Here is a 22,561-nt window from a genome sequence, read left to right as displayed (position 1 = left end):
TCTGGGGTCAAAAAGACCTCAGATCTCATATTTACACTAAAATGCAATGAAAAAAAAAAAAAAGTAATTAAAAAAAATGACATTTGGAAAAATGTGCCTTTAAGAGGCGTGGACGGAAGTGACGTTTTGACGTCGCTTACGCCCAGCAGTGTCATGGAGATGAGTGAGCGCCATTTTAGCCTCACTCGTCTCCAGGCACAGGACGGAGACAGATGCGATCGCCTCCGCCGCTACCGACGGCTCCGGTAAGCGGCGGAGGGCACCGGATCGCGGTGGGAGGGGGAGCCACCGATAAAAGTGATCTCGCAGCGAATCCGCCGCAGGGACCACGTTTATCTGAAAGCCGGCTGCCGCACGAAAACGGGGGGATACCGGGGTTATGGCAGCTAGCTGCTGCCATAACAACGATATCCCCGTTCAAAGTTTGGACGTACATCGTCGTGCGGCGGTCGGTAAGTGGTTAAAGTGATTGTAAAGCCTTATAGTGGTTGTAAACCTCAGACATGAAATATGAACAAAGCATATTCCTCTACAGTGTGTACTTGTCTCAATTAATGGCACTGTCATTTCTGTCTGTTGCTTTGTTCATCAGCTATCAGTATGAATAATTTCTGACAAGTTTTCCTGCAACCAAGAGAAAAAAGGTGACTGACAGTCTCAGCTCTGTTCCCATGTGTTGTGTGAAGGGGGGGGGCATCCCTTCCCTCTCCTCCCCTCCAATCAGCTCTCAGCTCTCCTCACTGAGCTCTGCACAGTGTAATTTCAGCTTTCTGCTCCTTTTTTCTGACAGCTCACACAAGATTTATGAATTCTGGACTTTGAACAAATGTATAGAAAAGAAGACTGCAGATAAACAGGTACAACCTATGTAGGAGGATTTGTTTAATCTCTGTGTATCACTGGAGGCTAATAACTTCACTGCGATATGTAAGGGTTTACAAACACTTACATTTTTTTTTTAATAACAAACATGTTATACATACCTGAGCTGTGCAATGGTTTTGTACAAATCAGCCCCGATCCTCCTCTACTCAGGCCCCCTGCTGGCATTCCTGGCTCCTCACTCCCACCAAGTTCCCTCCATAGAAAGCCGCTTGCTTTGGGGGCACTTGCTCCCTAGCTGGCTCTGTGTGTCCATGCACAAAGGGCAACTTAGCCCCGCCCCTACTCCCTCCTCACTGGCTGTCCCTGAGTCTATAAGGTGGGAGGGAGCCAAGAGAGCCATGGCTCCAGTGCACACCACTGGATCGAGATCAGTCTCGGGTAAGTGTAATGCTACACAACATAAGCAGATTGGGCGCTAAAAGACTTTCTCCCCATCATAGTGTCATGATGACAGCTGAAGCACAAGAGTTAGTAATAGGCACAAAAAAAGCAGGGCAGCCACAAAGTGTTCCCAAGGAATGTTGGGGAAAGAAGTTGTACACAACCAAACCACTGCCAGGCATAAGTGGATGCGATCCCATCCTGCAGCAGCAGAGGATAACGAGGGGAAACCTGTGTATACCGGGAGATCTGGATGGAGGGCAGATCCTGTGTGAGAAATCTGCTCGCCGCGGCCCAACTGCAGGGAAACACAGGTCACCGGAAACAGCGTGGATGGAACACAGAGATCAGCTATTCCACCAACAGGAAGCTGAACAAACAGGAAGTGAAGTCAGTTGCCAGGACTACATGTTTCAGGACACACCCCTTTTTCAAATCCTGGCTTGGCAACCGCCTAACTGACTTCATCACAGGAGGGAAAAATGATTGTTTTTTTACATCCAATCAACAAGGCAAGACATGGGGATAGCTAAATTAGAGGTTTTTTTAATACCTATTGGGACCCACTTGCTGCAAGGGCTATTTTTTGAAAACTTAGCCTTATTTAATTACAGATCTACATTGAAACAAACCTGTCAGCCATTTTACAAATAGTCCTGCCTTAAAAACAGATACTAAATGATGCCCGCTATCACCTTTATTAGAAAAACATCCCTCCTCTGTGCATCTCTCTGATTTAGTTCCACTTGTTTTTACTTGGAGCCATACACAAGAATTACTGCAATATAGAATAATGCAACAAACAAAGTACAATGCGTTGCATTGCCATGCATTGTGAGTAGCAACCCCTCCAGCGCTGTGCAGGGGGCGGGAGAGAAATGTGGTATTTCTTTCTGACTAAAGATGCCGGAGACAAATGTATGTCCGGCGTGTGATTATAATAATCTGATATTTAATCCACTAACAGAAATGAATAAAGATAACTGTAACCTAGGCAATAATTGGGACATTGTGGGGGATTTACTAAAACTGGTGCACACAGAATCTGGTGCAGCTGTGCACGGCAGCCAATCAGCTTCCAACTTCAGCTTGCTCAATTAAGCGTTGACAATAAAACCTGGAAGCTGATTGGTTACTATGCTCAGTTGCACCAGCTTCTGTGTGCACCAATTTTAGTAAATCTCCCCCATTGTCTGTTATCTTTAAAGGTGGGCCTCAGCTCTACTAAGGACAGAAGTCTTGGGGAGAAATTTGCCTGTTTTATGGCTAGCTTGCACACTGTGAGCCCCCTCCCCCTATTCTAATCCACTGCAAAAATAAATAAATAAATACATTAAATAAAATACAGGGGATAGTTGCTTAATGTACTTGACTTTTCCCAAGCTTCCATACTGCAAGGGGAGATGTTACCATCCTCTTTTGACGAGATCCTGAAGTATTACTAGTTTGCAAATCTCATTACATTAGTAAATGAGGCAAGGTATCCAATCATGTGCAAGGAAAATGATTAAAAACACATTTTTGCATGTGATTGGATGACAGAAGTCAGCAGAGCTTCTGCTCATTTACTAAACTCTGGAGCAACTGCACTTGCAGAGTGCACAGTCTTTTTGCCTTAAGACTCCGTCATTTACCGATGCATGCTGGGTCGGGGATGTCACAAGGGGGCAGTGCCACCAGGTGACATCACCGTGTGGCCCCGCCCCTTAGCTATTTAAAGTGGAGTTCCACCCACTTTTACAACTCTTCAACATCCCTCACTAAACTGTGCACTGTAAATGAATTGGATATTTTTAATTTTTTTTTCTCAGCACCTACTGTATATCTGCTGTATTCATTTTTCACTTCCTCCTCCCTGGCCATGGCCCATCGCATCATTTCCTGTTTGCAATGCCTCTGACTCTGCCATTGCTATGGAGACCTGACCTGAAACCTATTACACTGCTTGTGCTGCACTGAGCATGTGCGAGATCTGCAAGAATGAGATCCAGGGAGAAATACAGTCTGGCTTCAGATGCCCATACTTAAGATGGCCACGGCCTGCTATAACTTTATAAAATAACAAACTACTGCTATAAACTAACAAAACAGACCTTAGTTTACAGACTAACTTTACTAGAATACATTAAGCTTGTGTATTATAGGGGTATTTTTATTTAAAAAGTATAATTTCATCCGGAACACCACTTTAAAGACTTCTGTGCGAGCTGAGCGTTTTTTTTTTTCTTTTTCTTTTTTTTCAGGTTGGCGGCGGTGGCGGGCGTCGTGATGGACAATGGATCTACACAGAGGGACATTGTTTTTGTATTTTTAATAAAGGAATTGTCAAAAACTGCCTCCTGTCTATTTCTTTTTGACACTTTTTTGGTGAATGAATAGGGGTGCTATGAACCCCATACTCATTCACATGGGGGGGGCAGGATCTGGGGGCCCCATTGTTAAATGGGGCTTCCAGATCCCGATAAGCCCCCTGCCCATAGATCCCCACAACCACCACCCAGGGTTGTGGGGAAGAGGCCCTTGTCCCCATCAACATGGGGACAAGGTGCTTTGAGGCAGGAAGCACCCCCCCATGTTGAGGGCATGTGGCCTGGTATGGTTCAGGAGAACTCGCTCCCCCCCCCCTCACCTTCCTGGCCTGCCAGGCTGCATGCTTGGGTAAAGATCTGGTATAGATTTTGGGGGGGAACCCCATGCCCTTTTTTCTTTTTCGATTTTGTGGCGGGGGTTCTAAGGACCTAAGGACCTGGTATGGATTAGGGGGGGGGCACAAAATCTTCTTTTTTTTATTATTATTTTGGTGTAGGGTTCCCCTTAAAATATGTGCCAGACCCAAAGGGGCCTGGTATGGATTAGGGGGGACCCCATGCCATTTTTTTTCAAAATGTTTTTTTTTTTTTTACATTCAGCTGTCAGCGAGGAACCTGTGTACTTCCCTTCAATTTGTGTAGGAGGATATGTTTTATCTCTGTGTATCACCTGGGGCCAGTCACTTCACTGAGTATATGTAAGTGTTTACAACCACTTTAGCTTAACTTTAACTGACTTCAGACCCCTTTAGCATTGGTCCTGTGCCCCTACGGGGGGGGGGGGGGTAACAAACAATATTCTCTCCTAGTCGGAGAAGCACAAAAAGAAAAAAAAAAAGACTGTGAAGTTAAGAAAAATAAAATAATATACAAATGTAAGAGAGGGAGGAAGGAGAAGACGGGAATGTAAGTTTATATTTTGGATGAAGATCCACTTTAACATCAGCCTACAGAACTTTCAACACTTTACTAGGCTGTCCTGGAATCTCAGCACATACCGAATAACAAACCTAACCAGAAAAATATGTAAATAGCCAAGTCTGTGAACTGGCCTGCTGCTTCCAGTGTATGGAAACTGAGTAATCAAATCAGCCTGCGACACTAATGTGTGATGAGTAACGTACAGTATTTTTACATAGTTACATAGTTTCAGACCAGAAAATCCACATGCCAACTTGCCATATTCTTTCCCTTTAATGAGAACCTAATGTGTGTCTGCTCAGCCACATGGTACATTGCCCGAATTAGATATTTGTGTCTTCATCCAGTACACGGGAGTAAAGTGTCATTAATGATAGTGTACATGATCTCTATTTATAAGGAATGTGAGGTCATCGATATAGATTCATAGCTTGCTGATTCTTATGTCAAAGTACCAGAAATATTATGTCAATTCAAACTGGAAACATGACTATTTCTGCTAAGTGATTATAGTTTAAAGCAGAACGGAAACACATTTCTTTACACACTAGTAACACTTGTGCGACTTGTCATGTGACTTTGGACATCAAAGTCACATGACAAGTCGTACCCATGTTTTCCAAAGATAACCATTCATATATGTGTGACTTAAAGTAGTTCATGCACTACTTTGGTCCAACTTTAATGCAACTTGAGGGCCATAGACTTCAATGTTAACCCTCAAAAGTTGAATGGAAGTCATACCTGAATGTTTTACATGCAACAGTGGGTCCAAATTTGCAGAGGGACAACAATTCATACCCAAGTCGCACCCATCCAAAGTTGCATCAAAGTTGTCATGACTTTGGAGTCATACAAGTGTGAAAGGAGCCTTATTCTCAATGCAATGGCGATGACAGCTTGCCGACAGCATAACTTAGTTATATGGTGACAGAGCAGCTCTCCTGCAACGGATCACGTACCTAGTATGTGATCTGGCACTTCCAGGTAGGGGGCGCGCACCGTGGCTGTGCTGTGATTTGACACAGCACAAACCGATCAGCGGGTGCCGGTGTCTTGTCAAGAAAGTTCCCTCGGCGGATAAGGACCCCCCCTGTACTGCGCAGGCGCAGCGCCTGTGCAGTACGAACTACTATCAGCCGCCGGAGATAGCCGAAGATCAAAATGTTCAATCAGCTGTACACGGCGCCTGCGCCCTAGGTCCAGGTTCCTTCCCCAACATCCAAGTGGACCTAGAGGGGGAATAAAAAAGAGCCGAGCGAAGCGAGGCCGTGCCCGAAGTGTGGCGAGCGAAGCGAGCCCAAGAGGGGCCCTCTTACAGGCGCCGTGTACAGCTGATTTTCACCTATTCACCTTCGGCTATTTCCGCCAAATCCTACTGCGCAGGCGCAGCGCCTGCGCAGTAGAGGGGGGTCCTTATCCGCTGAGCGGAACTTTCTCGGCAGAACACCGGCTAATATATGTCCCCCAGCACCCACTGTTCGTCGAGGAAACACAGAAAGGAGCCTTGCCTATGTAAACAAACAAAGGGAATAAAATCCATCACTTCCCCTAGTAAAGGCAGCACACATATTAAACACAAACACTGGTTAGGCACACATTTAATGTGGAACTTTATCCATAACAACTTGAAAAAAAAATAATGTTCTTTGGCAAGGAACACATTCTAAATTAATAATTATGCAACCAAAATTAGTGCGTGGTAAAAGTGAGTGGTGCTGCGCTAATCCAAAATAGGTGTAAGTAAATGTGTCAAAAATTCAGTGCAATTTCTTAAAAAATATATGTAAATATAACCACAATAATCAATAAATAAAATGGCTGGAGCAAACGTGGCAAGCATATATTAAAAAGGATGGTAGATCTAAGAATTGTGAACGTAGTGAATGTAGCTGCCTGTAACATTGGCTAGTAATAGAAACAATAAACATAAAAAATTCCAAGTAAAAACAACGTGCATCTATAAACCAGCAAAGTGTGCAGTGCAAACACAAAAGTGCAATGTGCAACTTTACAAGGTGATGACTAGCTAATATTCATATAATACATATGTAAAACTGACATCAAAAAAGGAAAGTGACATAGAAAAAAACGCATGAAAAAAATGCATATAAAAGTCAGTTTAAAAAAGTAGTGACAGCAACGTGCTAGCATGCACACGTTGCAATTAAAGTGCTGAGGTGAGCCACATCCAGTGTTTTCTTCATGCACAAAAACCACTCAGGTAGGTAATGGCCCCTTACCTTAGGGTAATAGTGCAAAAGCATGTATCAAGATGGTAATTAGGGCGTCCACCTATAGTCTCCAAAAGACACGTCCCTCACTGTCCTAGATCCAAGGATGGGGTCTCCTCAGGTAGAATGCGGGGGAGGATTGTAGGTGTAGGGAGTAATCGGCAAAAGAAAAGCCAATAGTGTAATCCCGTTTAATGAGTAAATATCTCTTTATTAATAATAATAGGTACTCACATGGAGATAAAAGAACAGTGGTATCAATCCGACGAGCGGCGAGCTCGTATGCCTCTGTTAGTGTATTCAGCCTATCTCGTCCCTACGCGTGACGTCACACCACGTGCCCTATTACCCTAAGGTAAGGGGCCATTACCTACCTGAGTGGTTTTTGTGCACGAAGAAAACACTGGATGTGGCTCACCTCAGCACTTTAATTGCAACGTGTGCATGCTAGCACGTTGCTGTCACTACTTTTTTAAACGGACTTTTATATGCATTTTTTTCATGCGTTTTTTTCTATGTCACTTTCCTTTTTTGATGTCAGTTTTACATATGTATTATATGAATATTAGCTAGTCATCACCTTGTAAAGTTGCACATTGCACTTTTGTGTTTGCACTGCACACTTTGCTGGTTTATAGATGCACGTTGTTTTTACTTGGAATTTTTTATGTTTATTGTTTCTATTACTAGCCAATGTTACAGGCAGCTACATTCACTACGTTCACAATTCTTAGATCTACCATCCTTTTTAATATATGCTTGCCACGTTTGCTCCAGCCATTTTATTTATTGATTATTGTGGTTACATTTACATATATTTTTTAAGAAATTGCACTGAATTTTTGACACATTTACTTACACCTATTTTGGATTAGCGCAGCACCACTCACTTTTACCATTTACTCAAAAAGGCCTGGTGTTCACCTTATCGGTGCATGCGGCTTTTCCAATCTTAGCCATTTCCATATCTGATAGCGCGGGAATAACTCCTTAAATCTACAAAATTAGTGCGTGCTGTAAATTGCCTCCAGCAGTGTTCCTGTTTCTTCTTGGTGGAAGCTGCCATTTTGCTGAAGCCCAAATCCCCAGCTGTAAATAATAAATATGAACTAAACCCATCGATTTACCAGTTTCAAAAAACAGTTTGATTTGATTGTGTCCTTAACTAAACTGTCAAGCAATCAAATATCTGGTGTCATAACTGATCACATGTGCAGCACCATGGCAGTTGCAGTTCAAACAGATGCGGCTTCCTTGGCTGTAAAGGATAGGAGGGTTTATTTCTGCTTTAAAGGCTGTCAGCAGATCGGCCTCTACAAACTCAGCAGTGCCTAAAAATGCCTAAAAATAGAGAGCAACTGAGCATGTGCAGAACAGGGTGAGACAGTGTATTAGACCCCTTTCACACTGAGGCGTTTTACAGGCGTTTTTGCGCTAAAAATAGCGCCTGAAAAGTGCCTGTAAACTGCCTCTTCCACAGCCCCAGTGTGAAAGCCCAACTGGGGCGGTACGCTTGTGGGACAGGAAAAAAGTCCTGCAAGCAGCATCTTTGGGGTGGTGTGGGAGTGGTATATACACCTCTCCTCCACCACCCCTGCCCATACAAATGAATGGGCACCACTGCTGAAGCGCCTGCAAAGCGCTTCGGCAACGATGCTTTTCGGGCGCTATTAACCCTTTTCCTCGGCCGCTAGTGGGGGTTAAAACTGCCCCGCTATCAGCTGAATAGCGCCGCTATAACAGCGCTAAAGCACCGCTAAGACTAGCGGCACTTTACCACTAACATCCTCCTGCCCCAGTATGAAAGGGGTCTTACTGGATTTTAACCACTTCCCGCCCAAGGAGGTCATATGATGTCCTGGACTTTGTGGGAATATCTGAATGATGCCTGCATGCTAGTCTCATATCGAAAACCAATAAGATACTATCGTTATGAAAATTCTCATAAGACAGAATACAACTTCGGAAGTGATGTAATGTATTGTATTGTAATGTATTCTTTCATTTCCGAGCATGCGTGGTCTTGGGCACTTTTTTTTGTACAAATACCATACTAATTGCACGAAAATTGTTCATTCTGTTATCGCACAAAAACAAAAAATAAAAAATTTTGTGCTTGCCCCTACATATATTTTTACATGAACTGTAAGGCCTCTTTCTCACGGGGCGGATCAGTGATGATCCGCCCCGTGAACATCCGCTGGCTCAGCGGGGATCGCTCCGCCGATCCCCGCTGAGCAGGAAGATAACAGGTGCATCGCTGCACACTGTGCAGCGACGGACCTGTCAGAGCGCCGCTCTCCCCTATGGGGGGATCGGATGACGACGGACCGTAGTGTCCGTCGTCACCCGATCCGATCCGAAAATGGATGGAAAAGTAGGTTTTTCCTCCGTTGCACTTTTCGGATCGGAGCGGGGTCGGATGTCAGCGGACATGTCACCGCTGACATCCAACGCTCCATAGGGATGAATGTATGTCCGTTTTTCATCCGAAAACGGAAGGATGAAAAACGGACATACGGATCGTCCATGTGAAAGAGGCCTTATGATTGGCTCTCGAAAGCTGTGTACTACTTTTTTTAAAAATAACAAACATATCATACTTACCTCCACTGTGCAGCTCGTTTTGAACAGAGTGGCCCCGAACCTGCTCTTCTGGGGTCCCCAGGCGGCTCTCGTGGCTCCTCCCCACATCAGATAACAACCTAGGAGAAGGGGGGGGTTACCTTGCAGGCGTGCTCCCGTGTCCAGAATTCAGCATTCATAGCCGCCGAATGTATAACTTGACCACCCCCCCCCCCGCCCCGATGCCCGCATCATTGGATTTGATTGAAAGCAGTGGGAGCCAATGGCTGCGCTGCTATCAATCTATACAATCAAGAGACAAGAACCCCGGGCAGAGAGACAGCGCGTCCCCGTCAAGTCAAGTTCCAGGGCTCAGGTAAGTAAAACTGGGGGGCTGGTCATCACTGCCAGGTGTTTTTTCATCTTATTGCGTGAAAAAACACAAACCTTTACAACCCCTTTAAATAAAACTGCACCCGAAAGAAAGGGCTCCAGCTTTTACTGCCCCCCAGGCCTCCTGCGTAAACGAGCCCAAAGTGTAAACTTAAAAATGAGTCCCAAATTGACAGAACTGAAAACAAAAACCACGGCTTTCTACAATGATTCTACCTTCTTCTTTCAGCTCTGAATAAAAGCAAACTGGGAACTACGTCATCCAGCCACCACTCAATAGCTATAACAATACAATGTGACATTATTAAAAGGTCATTTATCAATGGAGAGAGACGCACGGTACACACCTGCAAGGGACTCACTGAACCAGCACAATAACTCAGGGAGGCAGATTGATGAGACACCAAAACAATGGATTATAAAACAGCCAAGGAAACAAAGTCTGTGTCATGTAAAAGGCCTGGCACTGAGATTCTCCAATCATCCTTTCTACAGATGTCTGTATTAATATGCAGGAAAAATACTTACCACCCATAAACACAGCTTCACGTTTAGACCTACACATATAGTCTCTGCGGTAGCACACACCTACATCAGAGCCGCCTCATGGGACTTCTGCAGGTTAGACAGGTCTAAGCGACATATCTGATATTTATGCTGCTGAAATCTTCGGGACTTTTAAAGGAACTGCTCATGGGAATACCCTACACATTCCGGGAATCATATCTCCTTTCCTGTGCTGGAACCTGTAGAACGAGCTTTCACTTTAGGAGCAGAGAAGTGCTGCAATGTACCCATATTATTAAAGCCATATTAAACCTAAAAGCAAATGTTTATTATATTGGAGCTTACCAATTCTTAGAAGTCATGGCTGCATTTGTTTTCTTTGCACCAGGTGATCTGGCCAGTAAGCCTGTTGTTTTTCAAAATTAAAAAAAAAAACAAGCTCTCCTGCAGATGTAGCAGTTAAAGGGCTGAGACAAACCATTTATCACTTACAGGGGTGCTTACAATGATTAGCTTTTATTTATTTATGTAAACAATTTATCCCAAAGGGGGGAAAAAATGGTTTGCTGTAACTGCTTGTGTAAGGCTGGGTGGGAATGGATGCAGGCTTCCCCGCATCCAATTCGTATTACAGGAGATTGTGACCGGCTCTCTATGGAGCCAGTTCACACATCTCTGGAATGGCTGGAGTCTGGCTTCAATTTGTTAGTGTATCTAAATCTGCTAGTACATCTAACACCCCCCCCCCCCCCGATTAACAATGCTGCTGTCCTAAAGTGCTTCTGTGCCCCTTCATCCAGATTGAAGGCACTCTAATACATGAGGTGTGCTACTGGCCAGATCACCAGGTGAAAACAGAGGGGAAAAAAGCCCCAAAAAAAATGAATGCAGCCATCACATCTAATGATTAGTAAGCTGCAATATATTACATTTTTTGGTTTTGGGTTTAAAAGAAAAGTAAAGTTTTTTTTTTTTTTTTTTTAGAATCATAGTTACCCCGGTGGATGCAGTATCGATCCAATGCTGCATCTGTCCCCTGGCGCCTCTGCACTAAGAACCGAGCAAACCGAGCCACCGAACACCATCGATCGCTGTTTTCAGAGCTCTGTGAGCAGAAAGCTGCAGACTGTCAGTCACAGCTCTCTGCTCTGCTCCCTCCTCACTCATTGGAGCGCTGGGCTGTGGAGGGGCTGGGGCGGCCGGCTCAGTCTGTCAGTGGCTCGCTGAGTGGCTGAGCCGGGTGTCAGTCCAGGGATCTGATGGATCCAGACTATTGTCGTGATGACGCGGAGCCTGGACCGACATCCATAACCTCAGCAGAGAAGGAACTTCAGCTCGCTCTCTGCTGAAAACGGGTCAAAGGAGTGCAAAACCAACTGCACTCCTGTGATCCATAGAAGAACAACCAAACAAGCTTTGGCTGGACTTTTTCTTTAATGCAGCTTTAATTGATAGCATATAAACCGATCTGTTTTCAGTTTTAATTAAAAGATTTAATCTAAGCTCTTTTCTAGTACAATAATTGGCAGTTCATACCTGATCACTTTAAACCGAGCAGGAGAAACACAGAGCAACTAGCATGCCACTAGGTGTGTGTTCCTGTATGCCGCCTCTTCCCAAGGGCATAAGCATGAAAGCAACTGACTTGATTTTACAGGTACAGGCTCCAGAACTGTCAGGTCACTTAATATACATATGAAAGCCCCAAACATTGCACCCTCAAAAACACATGAGCAATAGCAGCTTCCAAACACTGATATATTCTCTTTAAAGCCCAACTCTGGCCTCAGGAAAAAAACTACCCTTGCATTGGGGTCCCACCACACTGCAAGGATTAAATGCTTGTTTTTTGCTTAGAGCACACATGTCAAACACAAGGCCTTGGGCTGAATACGGCCTGCTAGGCCTTGTCATGTGGTCCTTGCACCCAGTTTTGCAGTCAGAACGTGGCAGAACTCTATTCCGCCACCTCCGTCTCCCACTCTCTGCTTCTGCTCCCTGCTGTTATTTGTAAACATAGAAGCTTTCTATTACATACAACAGGGAGCTGAGAGTCCCAGGTGATACCCACGCCACTGGCTGGGAACCACTTAGATCACATGATGTCATGTTACAGATAGATAGATAGATAGATAGATAGATAGATAGATAGATAGATAGATAGATAGATAGATAGATAGATAGATAGATAGATAGATAGATCAATAGATACACTGAGCAAAATTATAAAACGCAACACTTTTGTGTTTGCCCCTATTTATCATGAGCTGCACTCAAAGATCGACTTTTTCTATGTACACAAAAGGCCTATTTCTCTCAAATATTGTTCACAAATCTGTCTAAATCGGTGTTAGTGAGCACTTCTCCTTTACCGAGATAATCTATCCACCTCACAGGTGTGGCATATCAAGATGCTGATTACACAGCATGATTATTGCACAGGTGTGCCTTAGGCTGGCCATAATAAAAGGCCACTCTAAAATGTGCAGTTTTATCACACAGCACAATGCCACAGATGTCACAAGTTTTGAGGGAGCGTGCAATTGGCATGCTGACTGCAGGGATGTCCACCAGAGCTGTTGCCCTTGAATTGAATGTTAATTTCTCTATCATAAGCCATCTCCAAAGGTGTTTCAGAGAATTTGGCAGTACATCCAACTGGCCTCACAACCGCAGACCACGTGTAACCACACCAGCCCAGGACCTCCACATCCAGCATCTTCACCTCCAAGATCGTCTGAGACCAGCCACCCGGACAGCTGCTGCAACAATCGGTTTGCATAACCAAATAATTTCTGCACAAACTGTCAGAAACTGTCTCTGGGAAGCTCATCTGCATACTCATCGTCCTCATCGGGGTCTCGACCTGACTGCAGTTCGTCGTCGTAACTGACTTGAGTGGGCAAATGCTCACATTTGATGGTGTATGGCACTTTGGAGAGGTGTTCTCTTCACGGATGAATCCCAGTTTTCACTGTACAGATAGCAGACGGCGTATATGGCGCCATGTGGGTGAGTGGTTTGCTGATGTCCTTGTTGTGGATCGAGTGGCCCATGGTGGCGGTGGGGTTATGGTATAGGCAGGCGTATGCTATGGACAATGAACACAGATGCATTTTTTTTTATGGCATTTTGAATGCACAGAGATACCGTGACGAGATCCTCAGGTCCATTGTTGTGCCATTCATCCACAACCATCACCTCATGTTGCAGCATGATAATGCACGGCCCCATGTTGCAAGGATCTGTACACAATTCCTGGAAGCTGAAAACATCCCAGTTCTTGAAAGGCCAGCATACTCACCAGAAATGTCACCCATTGAGCATGTTTGGGATGCTCTGGATCAGCGTATAAGACAACGCGTCACAGTTCCTGCCAATATCCAGCAACTTCACACAGCCATTGAAGAGGAATGGACCAACATTCCACAGGCCACAATCAACAACCTGATCAACTCTATGCAAGGACAGGCAGGGCTGCCCCCTATCGCCGTTGCTATTTGCAATTGCGATAGAACGTTTGGCGGCACTGATAAGATCCAGCGGGGAAATAAAGGGACTGACGATTGGGGGCCTAGAAGAGAAAGTGTCTTTATACGCTGATGACATGTTAATATACTTGGCGGACCCTCAGTCGTCTCTCCCAACCCTGCTGGAAATTATTCGACAGTTTGGCCTCTTCTCAGGGTTTCAAGTTAATTGGGATAAATCCCTATTGTTTAAGATAGATAAGGAGGCGGTGTATACACTCCCTCCCTCTTGCCCACTACAGATAGTTGACTCTTTTAGATACTTGGGGGTCATGATCCAACATCCTCTTTCCTCCTATATCAAATATAATCTAGACCCACTTATTAACAGAATGAAGACCACATTAAAGACATGGACCAATCTCCCCTTAACGATATTAGGTAGGATAAACATTTTTAAAATGATATTCCTCCCACGTTTCCTGTATCTCCTGTGCAACTCACCAGTATACGTTACAAAAATCAAATTTAAAGAGATTGATTCGATCCTTATCGCCTTCATTTGGAAGGGGGGAGCAGTGAGAATTGCAAAAAATACTCTTCAACTGCCGGTGTTGGAGGGAGGGCTGGCATTACCATGCCTCCAGACATACTACATTGCCGCACAACTGGTTCATGTGCATTGGTGGTTTTTCCCTGAAGCCAACAATGCGGCCACGGCCCTGGAAGCGGCCATACTCACCTCTTACGAATCCCTACAGTACCTGGTCCACCGTCTATCTCTTAGAGGGAGGGAAAGCACTAAAATCCTTGAAATTACTCTACGAATTATTAACTAAAATGCTGCCAGCTACAGAACATCGTACCTACTCGCCAAATACTCCATTATGGGGGAACCCAAACCTACAGGAATTCGCCCGTAGGACAGATGGGGAATACTGGTCGAAAAAAGGGGTAAAAACCATAAAGCACTTGTTCTCAAACAATACGTTTCGGTCATTTGAGGAATTTCGCCAGGACTATCAGCTACCACGCACAGCCTACTTTCTTTACTTGCAAATACGCCACACGGCAACCACGCAGTTTGGGTTGCGCAATATAACTGTTCAATTATCTCCGCTAGAGCACTTACTAATAGATCCTTCTCATGACAAATTGGTCTCCACATACTATAAAACTCTATTGCACACCACAACGCTCAGACTCAGTAACACGCTTGATAAGTGGAAAGCTGATATCCCCGAGCTGACGGAGGACATCTGGCAGGACATACTTCCCCTCCAGGTCCCCTCTGTCATCTCTTCCAGGGATAGGGTCATACAGACCAAACTATTATATAGAGCATATTTTATGCCATCCTTATTATTCAAACTCAGCAAACTTCCATCGGCAGTGTGCTCCAGATGTAACATTGCGGATGCTACCTTTTTCCATCTGATGTGGGAGTGCACTGAGATCAGGCGGTTCTGGTCAGGGGTCACTGCTTTTATCAGTTCCTTGACTCAATTGCCTAATATCTGCAACCCCCTGAGATGTTTATTAGGATATGTGGATGATGAGGGTATATCTAAAAATAAGCAAACATTCTTGAGAATTGTACTGTTTTATGCCAAAAAATCGATCACTATTCATTGGAAATCACAATCCCCACCTACAATAGCATTCTGGCTGAACATTGTTAATCAGGCTATACCGCTGTACAAACTAACATATGAAGCCAGAGGATGCCCAAAAAAATTTCATAAAATATGGGGTTTGTGGACTAGTTCTGAAAATACTATTACACCTGCCATATAAAGCTCATAAAGAAATTACAGTTAATGCTACAAAGTTTAATAGAAACTGAACAGACATATACAAATGTACAATATGATAACATATATGCCAAATGTATGCCAGTGTCTTGCACTCTGTATTGGAATGAGCGACGTTCGCTCAGAATATGTGTATTTATGTTTGTTTGTTTGTTTTGTACCAAAAAAACAAATAAAAATTTACCTTAAAAAAAAAAAAACTCTATGCAAGGAGATGTGCTGCACTGTGTGAGGTAAATGGTGGTCACACCAGATACTGAGTGGTTTTCGGACCCCCCCCCCCCCCCCCCAATACATTAAAACTGCACATTTTAGGCTCCATGCACACTGGAGCTCAAAAAAGCTTTTTCTGGACACCAGATTGCTGGCAGAAAACACTGGTTAAAAAATGGTTTTAACCTCCCAGGCGGTTTTCCCGAGTGTGGCTCGGGGTTAAATTTCAGCACCATTAGCGGTAACCCCAAGCCACACTTGGGATTGCATTGCAGGATCCTGGTGCAGTATACTTACCTTGTTCCCAGGATCCTGCGATGTCCCCCTGCTGTGTCCGTGGGCTCTGTCCCCCGCCCGATGCCTCCCTGTGCCGGGCTCCGTTCCCTGCGAGTGTCGCGACGCACGGGGGTAGAGCCCGGCGGCAAATTCAAAAAAGTGAAAAATCATAATACATACAGTACACTGTAATCTTACAGATATCATTACTGTATAAAATTATTTCATATCCCTTGTGTCCTCAGTGCTTTGTCCAATGCCCTGCACAGGGGCGGATCTGCCCCCCCCTGGATCCGCCCCTGCACAGGGGCGGATCCGGGGGGGGCAACGGGGCAATTGCCCCCTCCGAGAAATGCGAGTGAGTGAGCCAGCGGGCGGCTCCGTAAGTGAGAGAGCCACCGGGTGGCTCCATAGGTAAAAGAGCCGCCGGGCGGCTCCGCAGAGACAGCGGCAGTGGCGTTGTTAGGTGGGTGCGGGGGGTGCGGTCCGCACCCGGGTGACACCCGCCAGAGGGGTGACACCTGTTGGTAGCGGCATGCACCGCTAACACCGCCCGCTGACCTGATCTGCTCCTCAGGTCTTGCGCTGTATCCTTCAGCGCAGCGGGCTGAAGCCGCCTCCCCCTCCTCTCTGTTTACATCCACACAGGAGGAGGAGGAGCCCGAGGGACACGCACAACTGTGTGTATCGTCCGCGCTGTTCTGAGGTCTGTAAAATGTATGTATATGTGGGTTGACATGTGCAGGGGGGATTCTATACTAATGGGGGGCTCTGCACTGAGGGGGATTCTATACCAATGGGGGGCTCTGCACTGAGGGGGGATTCTATACTAATGGGGGGTCTGCACTGAGGGGGATTCTATACTAATGGGGGCTCTGCACTGAGGGGGATTCTATACCAATGGGGGGCTCTGCACTGAGGGGGATTCTATACTAATGGGGGGTCTGCACTGAGGGGGATTCTATACTAATGGGGGGCTCTGCACTGAGGGGGATTCTATACCAATGGGGGGCTCTGCACTGAGGGGGATTCTATATTAATGGGGGTTCAGCACTGAGGGGGATTCTATACTAATGGGGGGCTCTGCACTGAGGGGGGATTCTATACTAATGGGGGTCTCTGCATTGAGGGGGGATTCTATACTAATGGGGGGCTCTGCACTGAGGGGGGATTCTATACTAATGGGGGGCTCTGCACTGAGGGGGGATTCTATACTAATGGGGGCTCTGCACTGAGGGGGGATTCTATACTAATGGGGGGCTCTGCACTGAGGGGGGATTCTATATTAATGGGGGTTCTGCACTGAGGGGGGATTCTATATTAATGGGGGTTCTGCACTGAGGGGGGGTTCTATACTAATGGGGGGCTCTGCACTGAGGGGGATTCTATGCTAATGGGGGCTCTGCACTGAGGGGGGATTCTATACTAATGGGGGACTCTGCACTGAGGGGGGATTCTATACTAATAGGGATTACAACATCTCTCTGCTGCCTGTCTCTGGGACACAAGAGACCACCTTAGCAGGTGGCAATTGACAATCTTCATCTGGTGACAGGCGACGTGGCAAGAGACAATCCGCAATATGTGGCAGGCGACGTGGCAAGTGACAATCTGCATCTGGTGACAGGTGACGTGGCAAGTGACACACTCGGGGCTCCCACTGATTCTGCATTATGGTGAGTTAAACTATTTAATTTTTTATAACAATGTAATAATAGTAATAATGCGCTTCAATCATCCTGACACCATAACAACCATGGTGCCGTGATGATTGAAGCGCCAACACCAGCCATTTCCCCCGATAGATGTACCCCAAAAAAATATATTTTCTGGCAGTGCCCCTCCCGAGACTGGATCCGCCCCTGGCCCTGCATGCAGTTTTTTTTTTTTTTTAACAAGAAAGGCCCTGCATGCAGTTTTATATTATAAATACTGTTCTTTCTGCCTGGAAACTGGAGATTGTCCATAGCAACCAAAAAGTGTCCCTTTACATCTAAAGTGGCTTTAGATCAGCTAGAAAACAGTGATAGTAAATTAGAACACTTGCAGAATTGAGCGATAGTGAATCGTGGGGAAATTTATTTTATTGTTATTATATTATTAGTTTTTATAATTATTTATATTTATTTATATTATAATTTATGATTTTGTGTTTCACACTTCATCATACCCGAGATATCTACTAGACTCTTGGTGGACAGATATAAGTGTGTTATTGCTAAGAATTACAGGCCTACAATATAAAACGCCAAATTTCTATGCAAAATAACTGTACCATTTTGAGACGCAAAAATCTGACATAATCATACCGCCAGGGAGGTTAACAGCGTTTTGTACTAGCGTTTATGAGCATTTATGCATGTTTTTTAGCGTTTATGGGCGTTTTTAATAAAAACACACAGAGGACACTCCAAAAATCCCACAATGCATTGAAAAAATAGAACGCCGAACGCTAATTAACACGCATTTATGAGCGTTTGGTGTTTTTTAGCGTTTTTTGTGGTCAGAAAAACGGCACTTTGAACGCGATTTTATGGCGTTCAGAGAACAGCCCATAAACTCCACTGATGATAAAAGCTAAAAAACTTCCATGTGTGCATTGACACATAGGATAACATAGAGTGGAGTTTATGGGCTGTTAAAAAAATGCCCAAACTCCAAAAAATGGCCATTTATGAGCTCCAGTGTGCATGGAGCCTTATGGCCTGTACACATGATCAAAATATCGTACGAAAACGGTCATCCGAGATAGAATCGTACGATTTTCGGATCGTGTGTACACTACTTTCGACAGCCGATCACAACAGTTCGTCCGATATTATTCGATCGGACATGCACGGAAATTTTTCTTGTACGATTCCAGATCGTACAATTTTCATTTAGTCAGTATAGTTGTCGTCCGAAAATACAATACAAATACATTACAACACATGACATCACTTCTGATTTTTTTTTCTGTCGTACGAGAATTTTCGTGACTTTATTTACCTATTCAATTTCTACTTGCAACTATCACGCGAAAAAGCTTGTACGATCTGTCGTACGATATTCGGATCGTGTGTACAGGCCATTAGAGTGGTCTTTTATTGTGGCCAGCCTAAGGCAAACCTGTGCAATAATCATGCTGTGTAATCAACATCGTGATATGTCACACCTGTGAAGTGGATGGATTAGGGCAAAGGAGAAGTGCTCACTAACACAGATTTAGACAGATTTGTGAACAATATTTGAGAGAAATAGGCCTTTTGTGTACATAGAAAAAGTTGTGGATCTTTGAGTTCAGCTCATGATAAATAGGGGCAAACACAAGTGTTGCATTTATAATTTTGCTCAGTGTGGCTAGATAGATAGATAGATAGATAGATAGATAGATAGATAGATAGATAGATAGATAGATAGATAGATAGATAGATAGATAGATAGATTTACTAAGTTAAATAGATCAGAGACTTACTAGGGATTGATAGATTTACATATATAGATATAGTTAGAGCTAGATTTAGTAAGATAGAAATATAGGTAGATTTACTAAGCTAGATGATTCATATAGATAGATAGCTGAATTTACTGATATAGCTTGATTTATTTACTAATATAGATGCGTAGTAGGATAAACAGATAGATTTACTGATATAGATACATATATTTACTGATATAGATACATTAATTGATTGATTTATTTACTAATATAGATAGCAGGATAGACAGATAGATTTACTAAGATGGGTAGATAGAGAGAGAGCAAGTGAGAGATGGGTAGATTTACTAAGGCAGAAATATAGGTAGAGTTACTAGATGGATACATATATTTACTAAGATAGATAGATAGATAGATAGATAGATAGATAGATAGATAGATAGATAGATTTATTAAGATGGAAATATAGGTAGATTCACTAAGCTAGATGGATACATATATTTACTAAGATAGATAGATTGATACATGTACTAATATAGATTGATTTATTTACTATGAAAGAAAGAAATAAAGAAGGAAAGAAAGAAAAAGAAAGAAAGATTTTTTAAGATGAACAGAGATAGATAGATAGATAGATAGATAGATAGATAGATAGATAGATTTACTAATATAGAAGATAGATTTACTGATATAGATAGATGGATTGATTTAATAATATACTGTAGATACATAGCAGGGCAGACAGATATATTTACTAAGGTAGATAGATTTACTAAGATAAATAAAGAGATAGATAAAGAAAGATGGATAGATTTACTAAGATTGATAGATAGACTGATTGATTTACTAATATAGATACATAGCAGAACAGACTGATGGATTTACTAAGATAGATACATAAATAGATAGGCGATGTCCTGATCGATAGATGTAGAGAGCTGTGATCAGAGGGGTATCAGTTGAGTATGTAGTAGTGAGTGAGGGGGTCATACACTTTGTATACAGTAAGGTGATGTGGTATACATCCAGTAGGTGATGGGTACACACAGTACATAGGAGGAGATTAGACATCACACACACAGTACATAGGAGAAGATTAGACATCACACACACGGTACACATAGTAGTAGTGGTGTGAGTCCTCCGATGATCCCATCAGGCAGACATAGGGAGGGTAGTAGTAGTGTGTATGGTGTATAGTGTGACAGCTGTGCGGACAGACACATGTGGAAGGGAAGAAGGGGGAGAAGGAAGGGAAGGAGGAAGGGAGGCAATGAGGGACAGCTTACCTTGGAGGAGCGCTCCGTACGGTGTGTTCCTATGGAGCTCCTGGCTTGTAGACATACATTGTAGTCCCCGGTCTCCACCTTCCCGGGAGCTCTCCTCTCCTCTCGTGTGTAGCAATGATAATCTCCTCCCTCTATACACAGCGAGGTGCCATTATGTTGAGAGCACGTCACGGCGTGTCTGTAGAGAGCAGAGGATGGCAGAGTACAGAAGAGTACAGGAAGCCTGCACACTGCACTTCCTTCTTCCCATCTGGGCTTCCTCGCTCAGTGCAGGTGATTACATCAACTCAGCTGACATGGAGAAATCCACCAATCTACAGAGGGGAATAAAATCTGGAGCTGTATGCATGCTAACCAATCAGCTCCTGGCTTCAGATCGTTCAAGTAAACTTTAAATATGGAAGCTAGAAGCTGATTGGTTGCCATGTACTCCAGACTTTAATAAATTCCTCTCATATGGATTCTGGTATCTGTATGCAGATCATGATTGTATTTACTATATGCAATCCTCCTTTTATTTTACATGCTTTTATTTACAGTATCCATATCATGTAACTGCAAACCAAGCTGATTATTATCATGGTTGGGTCAAGTTATATATCACTCACATAGGTGTGCGCAGCCTATTGCATTAGGGTGTGCACCCTAAAGCTCAAACACACATGCATGTGTGTGTCTACATATATATGACCCCAGCAAATTTATCTCCCTGCCGACACAGTGAAAGAGAACAGCATAGACACTTCTCTTATGGCAGAGCCGGTAAGAGGCAGATCTTTCACATGTTCCTGCTGCTACACAGAGCGATAATACTAATGCGCATGGGGTGATTAGGGTGTGCCTGGGCACACCCGGCACACCCTGTGCGCACGCCTATGATCACTCACAACAGTTTTTATTCATAAAAAAAAAAAAAATGTGTTGCTGCTTGAAAAGTGTTATCTCCACCTAGGACCATACCACACTAGTGATCCTGTTGCTGCTTGAAAAGTGTTATCTCCACTTAGGACCATACCACACTGGTCATCCTGTTGCTTCTGACAAGTATGAGCATAGGCTTGGTCTGAACTTGGAGCCAGGAGGGAAGCTATCATTCCTGCTCACTACTGTCCAATCAACCCTACCAAGGGAAGGTGATGCTGCTTGAAAAGTGTTATCTCCACTTAGGACCATACCATACTGGCCATCATGTTGCTGCTTGAAAAGCTTTATCTCCACTTAGGACCATACCACACTGGTCATTCTGTTACTGCTTGCAAAGTGTTATCTCCACTTAGAACCATACCACACTGGTCATCCTGTTGTTGCTTGAAAAGCATTATCTCCACTTAGGACCATACCACACTAGTGATCCTGTTGCTGCTTGAAAAGTGTTATCTCCACTTAAGACCATACCACACTGGTCATCCTGTTGCTGCTTGAAAAGTGTTATCTCCACTTAGGACCATACCACACTGGTCATCCTGTTGCTTCTGACAAGTATGAGCAAAGGCTTGGTCTGAACTTGGAGCCAGGAGGGAAGCTATCATTCCTGCTCACTACTGTCCAATCAACTGCAACCAGGGCATTCCCCACCCTACCAAGGGAAGGTGATGCTGCTTGAAAAGTGTTATCTCCACTTAGGACCATACCATACTGGCCATCATGTTGCTGCTTGAAAAGCGTTATCTCCACTTACGACCATACCACACTGGTCATCCTGTTACTGCTGGCAAAGTGTTATCTCCACTTAGAACCATACCACACTGGTCATCCTGTTGTTGCTTGAAAAGCATTATCTCCACTTAGGACCATACCACACTAGTGATCCTGTTGCTGCTTGAAAAGTGTTATCTCCACTTAGGACCATACCACACTGGTCATCCTGTTGCTGCTTGAAAAATGTT

The 22,561-nt window shown here is 44.0% G+C and overlaps 1 protein-coding gene across 1 annotated transcript in view; it reads right to left on the bottom strand.

The window, feature by feature from the left end:
- Positions 1–20,962, bottom strand: part of RNF144B (ring finger protein 144B) — a 103,917-nt gene extending 82,955 nt beyond the window's left edge. Inside the window, exon 1 of the mRNA XM_073631136.1 lies at positions 20,676–20,962. The gene's annotated coding sequence lies outside the window, so the exon portion shown is untranslated. The remainder of the gene's footprint in view (positions 1–20,675) is intronic.
- Between the last annotated feature and the right edge of the window lie 1,599 nt (positions 20,963–22,561).

Source organism: Aquarana catesbeiana, linkage group LG05 (assembly GCF_042186555.1).
Source record: "Aquarana catesbeiana isolate 2022-GZ linkage group LG05, ASM4218655v1, whole genome shotgun sequence".
In the NCBI taxonomy this organism is placed as follows: domain Eukaryota; kingdom Metazoa; phylum Chordata; class Amphibia; order Anura; family Ranidae; genus Aquarana; species Aquarana catesbeiana.
The sequence above is the reverse complement of the archived record's forward strand: the minus strand, read 5'-3'. Positions and strand labels throughout refer to the sequence as shown.